The sequence below is a fragment of the Gallus gallus genome, chromosome 13, assembly GCF_016699485.2.
Source record: "Gallus gallus isolate bGalGal1 chromosome 13, bGalGal1.mat.broiler.GRCg7b, whole genome shotgun sequence".
NCBI classification, from domain to species: domain Eukaryota; kingdom Metazoa; phylum Chordata; class Aves; order Galliformes; family Phasianidae; genus Gallus; species Gallus gallus.
Window position 1 is genome coordinate 11,248,807 of NC_052544.1, and position 17,888 is coordinate 11,266,694.

Below are 17,888 nucleotides of genomic sequence, written 5' to 3' on the forward strand. Positions count from 1 at the left end.
AGCCACCAGACACATTTCTGTGCTACTGATTCAACATCAGGGACTTCTCCCTCAGATTACCTGGCATCAACGTTAGCATTCAGTGAATTACAGAATTCACAAAACAGGAGGAAACAATGCAAGCTCCTCTCTGTGGGAGTGTGATCCATAAGGGCAGAACAAAACAATGGTAGAAATGAGATGCTCATTGACACTGACTTGTGCTTGTTTGTTTACCACTAGTTTCATGTTTTTTTTCCTTATTTCTAGGCAAATGTGCAAACAGCATCTAATAACAGCGTGCGGTGGGCGGCAGCGCAGAGCCCATTGCAATGGAAGTGTCAGTGGAAGGTGATTTTCTCCCCAGCACAGCTCTTCTTCTAGCAGCATTGCACTCACCATGAAGTTAGCACTTTCTCTTTGTTGCCCCAACACTAAAGCCCACGCACTTGAGACAGGGGCTGCCTAAAGAACTGGTAATCTTTTTTTGTTTCCCTTCTACATTTTGTAAACCTTTTAGCAACTTTGGGAGTGCTAAGATGTGTGTTTGCTAACACAGGTTGCTGTTATCATTCATAGCTTAGGGGAAAAGCCATCTCTTCCTTCCTCCACCAGCTTTCATCATTGCAGAAGTGCAGTCTCAGGTTCTAAGCAAGTCAAACTCTCGTCAGATGCCTGTCCTGATGTGGACACATAAAGCAATGCTGACTAAGCAGCATGCTCAGAAGGGCCATACTCCTGTACAAAAGTGGGATCCAAAAGCAACCTTCCTCCAGAGGGTGGAGGATCCCATCTCCCTCCTTCTCCTACAGCAGCTGTGTCCATCCCACACACTCAAAACTCATAACAGTGGCTGAAAAACAGATCTGCCCACACAGCCAAGGCTCGGGCAGACCCTGAGCTAACAGGGGGACCAAAGCGAGTTGCTCAAAGCGGATCCAGCTTGGCCTTCACTGCTATTTTTCTCCCAGGTGCTAAGTCAGCAACTGTAAACTGGGGAGGGCTTTGCAGCACAGTGCTTGCCAGAAGAGAGAAGCTGTGGTACAAACACATGCACTTGGAGAAAACCAGGCCCCTACACCGCTGCAATCACTCAGCTTCTGTGCGAGGGGAAATCTTAAAAAACAATAAATTACGATTTCCACTACCTAAGGGAAATTATAACAACAACTACTGTACAGTCACAGATTTTATTGCCTAATATTTTAACAGGGGATCCTGGAGAGCACATATTAAATGCAGCCTCTCTTGGAGGAAACGAATAAATTGCATCTCCAACACTCTCAAATCATGAAACAAGTCTGACCAATAAGAAATAGTCTGAAATACTGAGCACAAAATATCTCCTTATTGCAAAACTTGTTTATTCTCCCCCTTGCTCTCTCTTTTTTTTTTCTTTCCCCTTTTTTCTTTATTTTCTTTTATTTTCTTCCCCACTTGTAACCGCTAGAATGGAGAAAATGCCAAATCCAACTGAGGCAAAACTTTGCAGACATCAAAAGAATTTATAGGAACAGAACATAACCACAAAAAGCAACTTGGATCCACACAGGAGCCTCATTTTGAGAATTTCTCTTGTTCAAATAAAATATTTAGCTCACAGCTGCCCTAACAGAGATAGAGCAACCAAAGCACTGCACCGCGCATAGTGAACATGACCTAGTAATATGGCATAAATTTATTACAAGAAAACAACATGGGAATCATAGATGGGATGTTGTTTCTATATAAACTCTCACACAGCTACACTTAAAGCAATATAAGATCTCTAGCAAGCCCTTCCCCTGACCTATGGCCACCAAAAGAAAAGCTCATGTCTGTCGTTCTCCAGCAAGAGAAGAAAGGATAATGGACATTGAATGCTGAGGTGGGTTAAACAGATGTGTAGAAGATGGGTTGTAAGGCATCTACATAAGGAAAAGCTGCATCCACTGCCAGGAAGCCACTCTGCGGGGGACAAAGAAGTATGCTAGTCACGGTTTACATTTTGGCAAATTCTTCTCAAAAATTATAATGATATAGGCAGCAAGTCAGGCACCAGAAACGCAGTATTACTGTGAAAGGATATCCAGTGGTTTCATTTGCAGAGCACCCCTTCCTTTTCAATTACTGAGCTAAGGAGAAAGGCTGCTAGCCGCTTAATGGAGTATTAGTTTTTGCAGGAAAACATTATAAATGGTCACTCAAACTCAGCCAACAACCAATGCTGAAACAAATATAGCAGAAATTGGAAGGAGAGGCACTCCTTCCAAAAGTCAGAGCTGTATGTGTCCACCTGCCATAGGAAGGCACACATGCACCGTACTGGCGTGCCACTACTGCACGTACAGCACGAGAAATGCTGCCTGCCAGATCTTCAGTTTAGCCACAGACAGCATTACCATGACTACAAAAGCAAAGCCCAGCACTTCGGTAATTTGCCAAGAAATAATTTTTTGTAGAATAGCTGTGGCAATGGGTGGCGATGGGCTTTCCCAACCTCAATGGATCTATCATTTTTTGCCCAGAAAGCCTCTCACCCAAGACACACAGCATGGATTTCCCATTCATCAGGTAAAGTGTTCTATATGCATGAGGATAAATAAATATCTTTCCCTTGCAAACACCGCAGCTGTAATGTTTCTTGGCCACGTCAGTTTTGGAGGCTCAGTGAGGGCTGTAAATGAGGTGAGGCACAATGAGAGGAATCAATGATATTTCTGTGCCATGGGGGTTTTCTGAGCTGTGCTTAAATCATCTTTGTTTAGTAATTGGATAATTTTAAGCTGAAAGAGGATGCAGTTGAAGATGGCTTCTCCTTTATGAAATTTACTGCTGAAGATGTTCCAAAGCAGGGTCTGTGCAGGTGGGGACACAACAGGTTTGGGGAAGGTGACATCCATTCCCATGTATTTTTTGCCACATTGATTTCTATAAATTTTATGTAGAAACCATGAGCCTTTGCCTAAAGGAGGCCAAGGGGCGGCTTGTCAAAATCATCAGTTTTACATAAGGTGAACATAGGGCAGCCAGAGTCTGGCATTGTAAATGCACGGGTGTGTTTGCACAGAGCTTGCTGCCTGCCTGCATATAACTGAGGTGTAACAGCTTCATCAGCAAAACAAGAGCATCCAACCCCAGGCTAAGTATGGTGATGGGATTACATTTCAAGAGATGAGAGAGATGGGTTCAGGCTCCCTTGGGCTTAGACCTACATCTCCCATATCTGCCTTCAATTTGTATCCATATAACCAACATCCTCTTCTGTTTCTCTCTTTGCTTTTTGAAACACAAACCTTTGCTTTAGGGCTAAATGAGAGGTGCTCTCCGTCATATCACTGGAAGGCAATGTACTCACACTCACTAGCTCTAAACGCTCTGTGGATTCAGCCTCTTTAATTTCTCTGTCTTTTAAGTGTACACTATCCACCAGGTTCAAAAGAACAGACATTTCTGGAGTGTGACTGAGAACAAAATTTGGCATGAAGAGCAGCGTTTTGAGCCTGCTATCAATGAGACATTTTGCCTCCACTCCCTATAAAGCTCTCTCAAGCTCGACACCCCCAGGCCCATTGTTCCAGCAGCATCGTGACCCACAAGTAATTTATCACACTGTACACCGATCAGACCACAACCCAAGTCTACACAAAAGGATCTAGCCAATGAAAACGGTTTCTGCCTTGTAGCTTGGCCAGTGGTCTCTGAACACTGAGTGACCACAAAGATGAAATATTTGCTGGGTATGTTAAATCCTACATAGCTTTTTCCCCCATGATGGTTTAAACCATGAACTCAAGCCCCTCTCTAGTGACAGCTGTGCCAGAATGCTCTCCAGAACTGCAGTCCCCAGAACTGAAATCTTCACCCTGTGCTTGTCCCTCTGCCTCTGTATGCTGTGGGGAACAGGTTCTCGCAATGGCTGTGAAGACCATCACCACTCAGTACAAATCTCTTACGGGGCACAGCAATAGAGTAGATGGCCAGAGAGACAAACATTGGAAGGAAATGTCTTAAGGAATGTTTTCTTCTTTTCTGACTACTTTTGATCATCAGAGTACATCACAATTAGAGTTTTTCAAACATCTAGCCTGGCTTTGGCAAGCAAAAGTACATCAACAAACTCTGCTTAGTCTGCACAGTTCACCAGTGCATACTGTGCATGGTCCACTAGGAAATACCTCATTTTCCATTCCCACCTCTGAAATATCACTAGGAAATTGGACTCAGTCAGCACAAGGAGCTGGGGAGACCTTGGGGATTCATCTGCTGATAAAGCATCTCCAATCTCAATCCCTCAGTGCTCCAGGCTACCCCCTACCTCTAATGTCTTGAGAGCTCATGTTATTTCCCCAGTCACTGGGGCTGACAGCACTTGGACAATAAATGTGCTTGAGGATAAGGGCACCACAAAAACCTCAGCTTATAACCCAGTGGCTTTGAGGAGGTGGACTGAACAAAAAGCTGAACTCAGGGCATCTCCTCTCCTCAGCTGCTGTTCTGCATTCAAGGAGCACTTACAACAAATACTATAAACATATCAGAGCTTGCCAGAACAAAGCAAAGTAATAGGCAGCTCCATCACTTAATAGTTTCTCCAAGAAAAAAGGTGACATCTTATTCTAAAATGCTGCAAGAGTCTGTAAGCAACATGGTTGCTATTGCTTCTCCTCTCACCAGAAGGAAAACAACATGTCTATTTTCTTACAAATGTTTCTTCCAACTTTTAGAATTAGATTAGCTCCCTTGTCTTCATTTATTTTTTTTTTTTTTTTGGAGGATCAGAATTAAGGAGAACATGGAAAGGGAGAAAAAAATCTGCAGTGAGCTCAGTTATGTATTGAGCAAGCCAGCAAAGAACGGCTTCCCCCAGACGCCCCACAATCTGCAGCAATACATTCACACTGCATGCAAACATCATTCTGGATTTTCTGCATTCACACACTGGTTCCTTTGCACTACTCCAATGATGTGAAGCAATCATAAGCCTGTGTCCATCAGTGCCAAGTTTATAAAGCACTTTCCCACCAGAGTGTCTCAAAGCAGAGTGAACAAATATGAGAACTCCATTGAAATATCCCAGCAGCAGGTGTGACTATGGGTGGCTGCAGGAACAGCACAAGGGATATAATCAATTGAGCTTGAATCAGAAAGCAAGCTACAGGAGGTGATACTTTCCAGACCTCTGCCCCAGCAGAGAGAAGAGATACGGGTTGCAGGACTGTGCAAAACAGAATCATAATATGGATTTATACAGCTGGAACTCAATTGGCATGGTACAAAGAAAGAACTGTGGGCTTGAGCACGTGCCAGGACCCAGAGTAAAGTCTCTGTAGTGATCCCGGATATATGCTCCTACAAGTTAAAACTTGTTCTTCTGCATCATCCCTCAATTTAATGTGTTTACTTTGCTCATCCATTTGTTCATTTGTACAGACACACTTGCTTTCTAGTTTGCTCTTGGAAAGGACCAGAAGAAGGGATGCACATATTAGGGTGTGCCTGTAGCTCTCTTATCTGTATACTTGCAAAGTGGTGAGACCCTCCACTTTCACTTCATAGACTTAATATATTTCATCCATGGGTGCACATGCATGCATGCACATGTCAGTTTCTTTGAATATAAAACAAAGCTTGAATACTGACCCTGGTGGGATGCAAGAAGGACACATCCTGCAGAGTGAGGCTCAGGAGCAGTTGCGAAGGGTAGGGAGGAAGCTGCTACCTCTTTCAAGTAAATTCAGCCCTTTCACAGGAAAAGACAAATGCAGTGGCCAGAAGATGCCCCAAACCTCTTTCCTCCTTCACTTCCATCACACAGAAAGTTTGCATTTGGGCAGACTATTCCTATTGGGCAGACTATTTCCTTCAATGATTCCAATCTACTGAATGCCACAGTGTCCAGGCAGAGTTTGCTATGGATGTGCTGAGGAGAAAGTACGTCCCACACAGATCTGATGGTGGCCAATCTCACCTTGCCACTGCATGTTTTGGATCACCAAAGTGAATGACTATTTAATGTTGAACACACAGTCCTGCTGGGTGCAGGAAAAGCAAACTGTAGATGTTCTCCCATGAACTCAACCAGAAACACTTAGTGCTGTTCCACTCTAAAATTTCATATCATAGAATCATAGAATGGGTTGGGTTGGAAGAGACCTCAAAAGATCATCCAGTTCCAATACCAACCGCTAGATCAAGCACTAGATCAGGTTGCCCAGGGCTCCATCCAGCATGGCCTTGAACTCATTCCTTGTTGCAAAAAAAACCCAAACTACCTAACAACCAAAGACGTGCATTTTCAATACATCAACACTGCTGTGAAAATCTGAGCAAGAGGCACTGGCAGAAGCAGGGAAGTTTCCAAAGCTCCAAGCGGTGAACTGCTCCCAACACCTCCATCAGCCCTGACAAACACCGTACCCAACTCCTGCCATATAAGGTGTGGATATCTCTGCCAAGGCAAGCTGAGCTTTAATGCTGCAACTAAAAGGATGAGACAGTGCACTGCTTAAATCTGGCAAGCTCCAAAGCAGGGAGCGTTCTTTATCATACATGTTTCTTAAGTTATTCGGAAAAAGAAACGTAAATGAGAAGAGAGTTTGCAGCCACTAAACTAATGCTCTATTCCTTCTAATCTGCTGTCTGTGGTTTCTGACTGTGCTGCCTGCTACAGTTTGCTAGTGCTTTATAAAACACAGAAGTAACATGCACAGAAATCACAAGGCAGTGACTGTTGCTGAACTACTGCCTCTCCTTGCAGCCTGTACCAGGTGATGGAGTTAGCAATTGCCATAGAACCCCCGGACAAACATGTTTTCAACCCACTGAACAACTACAGATACATTTTACTCCATTTGTCATGACGGAGTAGCATTTCTCAGTAAAATCTGAGAGTGACATAGGGTTTGCAGCCAACCTTCCAGTGGCTTCAGCTTAAATCCACACTTTCTCCCCGAAGCGAAAAAGTCAGGGACGATTCTGGCACAGCGTTCACCCCGCCAGAGGCGCAGCACCAGAGCTGCTGTGCAGGATCACTCCTGAAGCAAAGTTAGCCAGCAACCAACACCCAGCCTCCAACTCCTCCAACCCTTCAGCAAATATGCCACAGCTCCACACTCTCCACTTTCTCTCCAAACAAAGCTCTGAAAGCAGGAAGCCTGTTGTACGAGCACAAAAGCACAGCGAACGCACCCGGCGGCTCCGGGAAGGAACGCCGCGGCTCTTACCTCTCTGTCGGTGGGAGTTGACAGCCTGGAGCTGTGCTGGGGGATCGGAGGAAGATGCCGCGCTGCTTCCCGAGCTGCACGAGGCCTGGCCTGTGCTCATGAGCTGCCCCTGTCAGATTTTCCAGCAGCAGAATTGCAGCCAAGTCCCTGCCCATGCCTGAAGAATTTCCTGAACAGCATTCCCGTTCTTTTTCTAACTGCTTTGAAACCACACTGTCTGTACTTCAATAAGGCTTTGTCAGGCCAAGTTACAGCTACTGGTCTGGCTCCAGATAGCAATTGAAAACACATGTGTTTTGCATTAAAAGCCCCCTTCTCTGCGCACACATTCATACACAGACACCCCTTTCTGCACTCAGCCCGGGACTCTGCATGCCTTGCATTTGCAGCTCATCTGTTAAATTCTAGCCATTTCTGATAAAAAGGAGAAAAATGCTATGCTGCTAGGAATATATTCTCTGGGAAGAGAAAAAAAGGGGTTGGGAGAGATTCCACCCCATCACGTTTTGCAGGTAACAGTGGCTGTGTGTGCCCAGGTTAACAGCCAGCTTTGCCCAACCCCAGCAAGCACGGAAACACAGGAAATAAAATTGCAGTTCACCACCGCTCTCCTCTTACCTTTGCCTCTGTCTCTTCCAAAAACTGTGCGAAAAGAAAGCATATTTTTAGCATCTCTAGACTGAGTTCAGCACATCAGGACTGGATCCTAATCTTGACACACGCTCCTGTATCTGCTTAGACTAAAAATAATACAACTATTTTTGAGTACTTACATCCTTCTCTGCTTTTCAGCTGTCCTAACCCTTTACAAATATTTTAAGCACCTTGCATCTCTTTTTAAAGAGCTTTAACATTACTCTGGCGTTGGCTTAAGGAAAAGAAATAGAAGATGTAGTCTTATACCTTTCATCAGAACGGGTCCCAGTACTTAATATCTGTAATCATTTCCAGGCAGCACCATGGGTCGAGGCAGCAAACATGAGCTCTGCAGCTCGAGGTGCCCTGTGCTCAGAATGCACCCGCAAACCAGAGCTGGAGAAGATGTGGAAACACACATGGATGTCCCCCTTCTTCCACCACAGCTAAGTCCCACCAAGGATGAAACACAGCAGCAGAGTTGTCAAGGTAACAATATAGAAAAGAGACAGTTTAAAGAGAGAGAGTTGTGTTTTTTCCCCTCTTAATGTTCCTTTTCAAAACCGCGCACTCCACTTCTATCAGGTTATTCTGTTCTGTGATTTACACAAGTGCGGAGTCCATATGAAGTGTTTACAAGAGACAAACACAGCTGAGATTGAAAATAATTGAGAGCCTTATGGGTGGCCTGATCCAGAGCTCACCAAAGGCAGTAGAGAGAGCCCATTGCCTTCCATGAGCTTTGGATTAAGTCACAGCAAGGAGCCATCCATCCAGCAGGAAGGAGAGATCCGCACCCAAGAAACGCTCATCTCTTAACTCCTGCAAAGTGCCACCCACTGGTCAGCGGTATCACCCATGTGCCTTGGCAGTGTGCACAGCTAGGGTGCTGGCAACCTGCACTAGCACCTGAACTACATCAACTTCAGAGGGAATATACACCAAACAAGATGCTGCTTTGCAGAAGAAATGACAATAGGAAACCACATGACCGTTCTGCCTCAGTTTGCAAGACTATAAGCCAAGCAAAAGGCATGCATGCAAGCCACACATACACAAGCAGTGGCAAGAGCATTTCAGATTTAATTGCACAGCTCATGAGGAATCCATTTATGCCAGAACAGAAACCACAGACTCTTGGATTGCAGGTCAGGAGAGCAATCAACACAGCTAAAAGAGAGCCTCCTAAACAGACTACAATGGTAATGATGATATTCTTTGGCTTGGCAGGCAGCAACGGCTGAAACCACCAGTGCCTGAAACCTTCGGAGTCCTTTACTGTAAATAAATTGAAATAGAAAACTACGAACTGCAGATTCACATAACTAGGTTTTCAGTTGTACAAGACAATCAGGCATCTGCAGAGCTATTTGCAAGATGCGAGCAGAGCAGCCCTTGACTTCTGCCTTGAGTTTCCCCATGGCCTTTGTTCAGCAAACTGGTTACATATGGTGACAGGAGGAACTTCAAGGGGTCGATGTCTGTTTTAAGTTAAGCACGTGCTTCATTGCTTTGTCGTCCAGGGCTTCTTATGGCAGCCTGACTCCGGCAGGACTCAGAGTCATATCATTTGCCACATGGCATATAGTACTCCAAACTTCATCGCTTATCTGTACAAACATGGACTGTTGGTGGTTTTCAAATCTTTCTCAGTGTGGATCTCTAAATATTTGCCAAAGGTGGTGCATACCCCTTTAATAAACTCCCAGTGAGGGATTTCTATGTCCCCTGCACAGAACTCTCTTTTTCTGTCATTTTTCACAGCTTCCTGGGGAATATCCTCCCAGACATCTGCGGACCACAGGCTGCAAACTACTGCTGGAGATAACTTAATCCCTTATTAAAAATGTAAATGATCTCCTCTGTTTATGCGCTGTACTTACCAACTTCAGAATATTTATACGAGTTAGTATCGTGCTGGCAGGTAGATACATGTGGAGGTGACAGCATTAATACTGCATTTGTTCCATTGGCATAATTAGTAGGCCAAGTCTATAAATATTTACATTAAATCTGTCAGGCATCACACTAACCTCACTGATAACTTAAGGGTGTCTTACTGTAAACTGCATTAACGTCTAACTATTTTGTCATCAAGTAACACATAAAATACTCCTTCGAGCTAAGCCATTTTGACTAGGCTGGTTTTATCTCTTTCTCATTTGGGTATGGGGTTTAAAGATGCTTCAAGTATCAGAACCGTGGCTCAGGGACTGTTCTTTTTTCTATCATTGAGCTATCATTTCTGTTACTGCCGGTGCCACCAAAAATATACCAACCTTGCAAGTGTACTGTCTGCATAACTGCTATTATTTCTCAGTTCTGGCAGGATTATGAGGATTAAAAAATAAACTACTAGAGCTCCTTGGGAAGATAATAACAAATTAAGCCCCCCAAAGCTCCAGTATCTTTGCAGCTGGAGTACTGCAGTGCATAGGAACTTCATTTTGTGAGGGAGATCCATCCCAGCAGATCCATGAAGTTCTACACCAGGAAATCTGTGAGACTTACAGCTTGTACAGCATCGTCTCCATTTTTGTGTTCCCAGAGCAGCAGCCGTAGCACCAAGTTCCCCAGAGTTCAGGAAGCATCTAGACAGCACTCTCAGACATACGGTCTGATCTTTGGCTGGCCCTGTGTGGAGCCAGGAGTTAGACTCAGTGATCCCTATGGGTCCCTTCTAACCTGATATGTTCTATGATTTTATGACACGCTGTTCTCTACCACACTTTTCTCCCCCTTTTCACAGCAGTGGAACCATTGGATGTTACCTACAGCACCAGGTCCAGGTGCCACCAGAGCTGAGCTGTTGGCACTCTGGGTACCCTGCAGCTGCCCACTGTTAGCTCTTTGGCTTCCACCTCCCCTGCACTAATCCTTAGGTGAGGAGGAATTAAAGTAATTCATCTAAACTCCTCATTAAGCAACTCAGCATTAGGAAACTCGGTATGCAAAGAGATCAGAGCCAGGCCTCAAGTGGACCGGAGACACATTTGGTCACACCAATTTGTGATGCTGTCAAAAAGGGTTCAGAAAGAGGAAAGCTCCTTCTCCAGCATTTATACCTGACCCACAGCGTATTCCAGATGTAGCCGAAAGTTATTTAATCCTTACTGTTGACTTAGCAATACACATAACTAATTCTGTTTAACTGATAATATCTGTTTGCATACAAATCAAAACTCATGGGATTTTCATGCCACGCGGATTTCCAGGGGCTCACTAAAACATTCCCAGCACCTTCCTATGAAAATCAGGGCAAAGCAAACACACAGAAAGCATCAGCACACAAACACAGCCATGTGTGCACCTGGAGGGAAGGAAGAACTCAAAATGAAATTTTAAGTATCTGAAGGAGATAATTAAGCAATCCCTCATTCGTGGTTTTTCTCTAACTGACTTTTTTAATCCATTAAATCTCTTGAAATATCACAACAGAATAAATATAAACCTTCGCATGTCTTTAAACTCTAAATTGAAGGAAATTATCCGCATAATAGTTATCATTTTAAACCATCCTCAGCCTCAGATGCCTGTAACAGATCTCCTGCGTACCCATGTGTACAGGGAGAAGCTGAGACTCACTTGAGCTCCATTTCCTTAAATGCAGAATTAAGGTAATTAATGAATTAGAAAGTTAACTATTTGGGGCCAGGAACAGCAGCTCTAGGGAGGCAGCTATGGGCACGCACCGTGGATTTGCCCAGCTCTGAGTGCTCAGATGGGATATGGGGCAATGTGATGAGAAATGGAGAGGAGAAAGGTGATCCCCAAATTTGCTTAGGTAGTGGTGGCAGTTATACCATAGGAATGGTCAGAGGGAGAAAACCTTTCTCTCTCTCTCTCTCTGTGTGTGTGTGTGTATAGGATGGCAGGTCTGATTTGATGGTAGGGAACAAAATCTTACTGAAGGGCTGCAGCTGTGACTGAATGAAGGCACAAGGGTCATCAGGTAATCACAGACAGTGCCAAGATGGGCTCACTGGACAGGTGAAAAGGAAATGGGAGAAAATGAAAAAGCACTTGTGCGAGCGTGTGTGTGTGTGTGTGTGTGTGTGTGCTAGGAGCCTGCTGCAACTTGAGCTGGAGACTGTGCAAACAACGGTGAGCTGCAAGAGCCAGACCTGCAGCCTCTGCATCCTCACCCACGTCTCTGTCTTCAGAGATAACTATGGGCTCGTTTTTGCAAAGAAGCTCTATCAGTAGGACTGGTTATGAGATGCAAAATCTAATTCCTTGAAACTAAAGGCAAAGAGATGGAGAGGGCTAATGCCTTATAGCCTTGCTCTCTGAGGCAGACATTCAGGATTCCTTGAGCATCATATAGATGGGAAATTCCATTAATGGTAGAGGTAACCCTGAAGTAACCTTGCTTCACACAACACTGGGTTATTTAGATGTGAGTCCTGAATTTCACCCCTTCTGCTCAGTGGGAGTCTCCAAACAGCAGTACAACAGTGACGAAAACAAACCCCAAAGTCTCAATTTCATGATCATTTTATAGGCAAGTTGAGGGACAGGTCGTCAGCAGTCAGTGCCACTTATACAAGGCTCAAAACACAAAGTTCAGGTGAGGAGGTCAAACAGGTTAGGAATACAAGCTTCGACTATGCCAGAATAACAGCAGGCTCACGCATGATGTTGTAGGGGTCGATGTGTATCACCTGTACTGAGAGCAACCTACTCCTAATGGCTATTTGCTCCCTAGGATCCAGGGCCTGCAAACTCCCTGAGCCCATCTGCAGGTTGTAGTGCACCTAATCAGAGAGCTCTGTGCCATGTTCCTTTTTCTACAGAAAGCAGATATGTATTTACTCACCAGCCACAGAGCTGCAGCCAGGAGCACATCCAGCTCCCCCCAGCACCACTGTAATTATTCTGATAATTTCAGCCATTTGCAGGCTCTTCTCAGAAATAATTTAAGGCCAGTAGAGCTTGTTAATAGGTACAATGGGAAAGTGTTCCTTTTCATTTCTCTGGTAACATTAATGTAATTATCCTGAATCATTCTCAAACTACGTGGGCTGTAATTTCAAGGCAATATTACTATTACGGAGCCCTGTTCTTCCAGCCAGCATGTGTCATACTCCCCATCCAGAAGTTATTTATCAATAATCAGAAAGGTCTTCATCTACAAACAATAGAACCTCTTCATTTGCAGCATGACAAGGAAGCAGAACGGGTGCTGCCGTGTGAAGGTGTACAATCTCCCTGGCTGCTCCTTTGTCTGCGAGACTGGCATAAGAAATGCAACACATTAAAAATAACCATGAAGATTAATTTCATACAGACATAAGAGCAAATATGCAGTTGACCAGACCAATAATTATTCTTCTATTACAGTGTTAATGGTATCCAAATTTATTACTCTTATCTGAGCAGCCTCACCTTTGGCTCTTTCAGGCACACAGCTTCTCTCTATGCTGCAGTTAGATGTGTGCCCCAGCGAAGGCAAATCTTCTCTTTATCCATCTATGATCACCACCTGAGGGGAAAGTTTCAGTTTTTCTTTCATATCTGATGTGGTAAGGATTTTTGGAAAATGTCTATACCATGCTGCTTGCATAATGCAGAGAGTGCTTGATGCTCAATAGAGGTCCTATTATACATCACCAAGTTTAACACCACCGAATGCATCCGAATTTGGCTGTACAAAACAATTCTCATACCCAGCCTGTCTTTTACAAAGCAATTAGCAGGACTCTTGCAGAACACTGTGAAGGCAGACTGTTAGAACATAAACAACTCTGGACATTGCCACCTGTTTTAATGAGCTGTGCAAGGTCAGTCTGGATACTAAGTCTTCTGCATGACTGCATGAGCCCCCTGAGATGGCCAGCAGTTGTCTTCATAGAATCACAGGGTCATTAAGGTTGGAAAAGATCTCAAAGATCACCTGCTCCAACCGTCCACCTACCATCAATGCTGCCCACTAAACCATGTCTCTCAGTGCCCCATCTACATGTTTCTTAAAAGCTCCAAAGACTGTGACATCACCATTCCCCTGGGCAGCCTCTTCCAGCTCCCAAGCACTCTTTTGGAGAAGTTTTTCTTAATATTCAACCTGAACCTCCGTGGCACCACTTCATACGTAATATCTGAGCCAAAGCTAAGATACTATCACATTAGCCACTCACCATAAGGCTCAAACCTGGTGTACAACATCCACACTAGAACACAAAACAAGGAGACAACAGCTCTAGTAATCAAAATTATGAGTAATCTCTGGCCAGATTTTGCAAATTCTTTCTCTTTGCTTATATCCTGCAGGAGGTGATAAGATACATACTGCTCATGGCAGTATGCAGACACTTGGATGTAGCAGAGTGAAAAATTATTATGCTTGCACATAAATAAATGCACACACAGTCACATATTTTGAGTTTCAACAGGGAATGAGGGGGAAGCTTTAAAAAGCAAATTAATAGGAAAATAAAGCTAAACTGTGACTGTGTGGAATGTGTGAGCCAGAGGGAAGAAAGAAAAAAGCAATGGTCTGAGAAATAAATGCATGTTTGTCTATCAGTAATCACGCCTGACCTTAAACTCTGCCAGAGAATTCAATATGGTAGAGGCATATTTGTGAGGATATTCACTTCAAGGACAATGATAAGGCCATTGTAGAAAATATCCAGGCTCAGGGTTATCTACAGAAATCTAGCCAACAGCCCAGCAACCTCAGCATCTCAGTTTAAGCCATTGGCAGAATGCCACAAAGGATAAGAAGGCATTTGATTGGGAAATCACTTTGTCACCACAGCTATTACCTCCTAATTTCTGAGAGGATTCCTTATGCCTCCCCACACCTGACCAGTTTCTTGAAGATTGGGCTTGGGTTTTTTTCCCTTATGGTTCAAGAGTAGCCATAAGGTCTGTGAAGTCTAAGAAAGTTGATGAGATCATTTGCACTTAGTCTGCTGTTCTTGTCCAAATGTCCATTTCATTCAGCAGCTGGTAAGGCTTAGTTCTCACTCTCTGTCAACGAGGGCTGCTGCTCCTTCCAAATCTTTGGGTGACTCAAAAACTCACTCCAAGGATGGCCTCAAAATGTTTGGAAGGCAAAAGGAAGAGAAAAATGTCCTGTCCTTTCCACTGCAGAGCTGAGAACCTGTTCTTGGCACCTTTTTTTCCTCCTAGAAGATTGTAATTAATGTCTTGGATTACCTGTGAGCATCCTCCAACTGTGCTGCAGAAATCTTCACTGCAGAACTGAAGGTATGGAACAACTTTCACCTTGTAACGTTCATTTCTATCTGGTAGACAAATGACTGCTTCACTGTTTGATTCTTTCTCTTAGGTGAGTGAACGTACCCTACAGTTTGGCAGCAACAGAATCTTTTTGTCTTTAGGGGGACACGGGGGGAAATCTCGTCTCATTCATATATTTTGGAGTGAAGTTTCGTCACTGCCATGATTAATGTTAACATCATTTCTGCCCTAAATTCTCCATTCTTTCAGGATAAAAATACCCTGCTGGATTTCTTGATACTGTTCAATAAGAATCACAAAGGGACTGAGGGCAAGGAAAGAAGCAGAGAGAGAAGCTTTGTATCTTGCTCTCAGACATTTTTTGAGCAAAGTAGCTGTCAGGAACTTAAGAGTTGTTCCTTTTTAAAATCTGAGAGACTTTACCTGCCCATTTTTCTCTCAAAATGACAGGAGAAAGTTTGTCTGAGTGCCTCTCAAAGAGTAGCATAGTTTTCAAGCTATCCGTCACTCAGAGATAGGTCTGCAGTTAGAGGTTATCTCTATGCAGTCACTAACTGGTAATTAAAAGAGCTTACTTGATGTTGTGCCCATGTGGCCTTTTCTCATTGGCAGCAATGTCCTGCCTCTCAATTTCTGGGGGTTAGAGGTGTACTCAAGCTGTAGCAGACCCTCCCTCCACTAAGGCAAGAAATAGGGAAAATGAAAAATCCCTTCTGCACAAAACCCATTTCCAAATGCAAAGACGATCTAATGAAAGACTTAATGCTTTTGTAACTCCTCGCCTTACAAAAGATCAGCATTAGGAGAAATGAGTGCTGGCACTTATCCCCAGTTGTGTATGAAAATGTATATATATATTCAAGTAGGATGATACTTAAGCAACATTTAATGTGTTGTTACAGTGAGGTTAAATGTCAATTCTGCAACAAAAGCTCCTATCTGAGAAGGACGGAGGTTAAGTGTTTCTCAACATGCTGCTCCAGTAAGCGAGCATGTGCCCCTGGTATGAAAGAGCACTGCCCTGCATTCCCATCAGTGCCGCTGAGCAAATCTTCCTCCTTTCACCCCTTCAGCTATTTACCACCACCACAGAAAATGTGAAGCAACTTCATGCCATGTTACAGAAGTCTCCATCCCTGCTGCCACGCAGAGGTTAAACCAATCTCCCTGAAAAGGAGCAGCCAAGTCAGGGCATTTCTGTTAGCCTAAATCATCCGGGTAGTTAGGCTTTAAAGGACAGCAGGTGGGGGAACGTGTATGTTCGCAGGGAGCATGGAGCAGTCCCTGAATTTATGCATTTACCATCCCACCACATAAACCTTCTCCCACAGTAGGGTCCCTTTTCACTTACCTATTTTTATTATCGTTCAGCTGGAATTCCACAGCAAATCTCTCAAAGGTTAACAGCCCTGTCCAGAAAGCACAAGAAGCAGCCCTGCTACTGTCTATGAATTTTAATGCTCTCCATTACAACAGGTATGCTATTTTTATACCCGATAGCAGTCTACAGTACAGTACGATACTTTGCAGTACTTTGGTAACTGTGTAAGATATGACAGAGGCCAAGGAAAGGCACAATAACAGTTGTAAGAACCTGCCTGCAAATAACAATAGAAGACCACCATAAAGATGGAAGAGAAGAGTGAGGAAATAACAAACCAGGGAGATTCAGAGGAACTCCAGCAGGGGTACTTCCATCTGCCAGCTTTAGGAATCAAGTAAATCTCTCGGTGCAGCAGGTCTGCTTCTATTTCAGACAGATGGCGACCCCCATGTGAAATTAGTCCATCTTTCTTTGATAGATTTCAGAAAGTCCCATTACTGTCTTCCTAAGAGAAATGACACCTTCATGCTGAAAGTTACAGGTTGTTGCAGGCAAAGGGATAGAAATACACCCACACACTTTTCTCATCTTCTGTACACTCAAGCTGTCCATGTATTTTGCAATAAGGGATGCTTGCAGACACTGAGACATCTCTCAGACACGTGCTCTTTAAACCAACATGTTTTAGAAGATATTAAAAAAAATAACAACAACAAAAAACTGGCTACCAGAATGTGTTCCGTCTTCTGCTAATTCATTGAATTGCGCAGTGGATGAAATCTTGAAGTGATACTTCAGCCTCATACATCTCAGCAAAGGATATCTAACCACTTTATGAAGAGATATTGTCACTGGGCCAAAATCAGGCCCTACCAGTTGGTGGTGATGCACCGAACCCCGAACTTGCTTCAGCACCGGAATCAAGGCATTTACTAAACCAGCCTTTCTGAGGCAGAGTAACACCTGGCTCCTATCAAGGAGCATAGCATGTCTTACACCAAGACCTAGAGAGAGTTTAGCCCCATCTATTCTAAACCATTTGCATTCCTATACTTAGTCAAACCCAAAGAGTCCTTAATGATACAATCTGTCACAACTGGCATCTCTTTACAATTTTCTTAACTACTTCACTCTCAAGAAAATGTGGTTGAAAATACAAGAAAATTATGGTAATGATTTACACATAATTAGAAAGATTCAACAAAATCTGCCACTTAGCATGTTTGGCATCTATGCGCTCTTAATACTAAATTAATCTCAAAGATATCTGTATCATTTTACTGCTTTGCTATCAAGCACATCTGATCTGGCAAGGGTCATCTTCCATCAACAGATACTTCTTGAGAAATATTTAAAATCATTAATTCTCCACAAAATAGTTCCCTAACACTCCAGTTTTCCCTTCTATTACTGTTCGTAGAAACATAAATGGAGAAAAACTCAAAGCTCACCAAGCCCAACCATCAACCCATCCCCATCATGCCCACCAATCATGACACATTCAGTGATCTATCTACCCTTTTCATAAAATCCTC

The 17,888-nt window shown here is 43.6% G+C and overlaps 1 protein-coding gene across 13 annotated transcripts in view; it reads right to left on the reverse strand.

The window, feature by feature from the left end:
- Positions 1–17,888, reverse strand: part of SGCD (sarcoglycan delta) — a 358,597-nt gene that overhangs the window by 172,807 nt on the left and 167,902 nt on the right. The window contains exon 3 of one of the 13 annotated variants that reach the window (XM_046900442.1): positions 13,209–13,305. The exons of 11 other annotated variants lie outside the window; for them this stretch is intronic. The gene's annotated coding sequence lies outside the window, so the exon portion shown is untranslated. Of the gene's footprint in view, positions 1–7,184; positions 7,299–13,208; positions 13,306–17,888 lie in introns of those variants that run through there. One more of the 13 variants, XM_015293905.4, reaches the window with a different exon arrangement.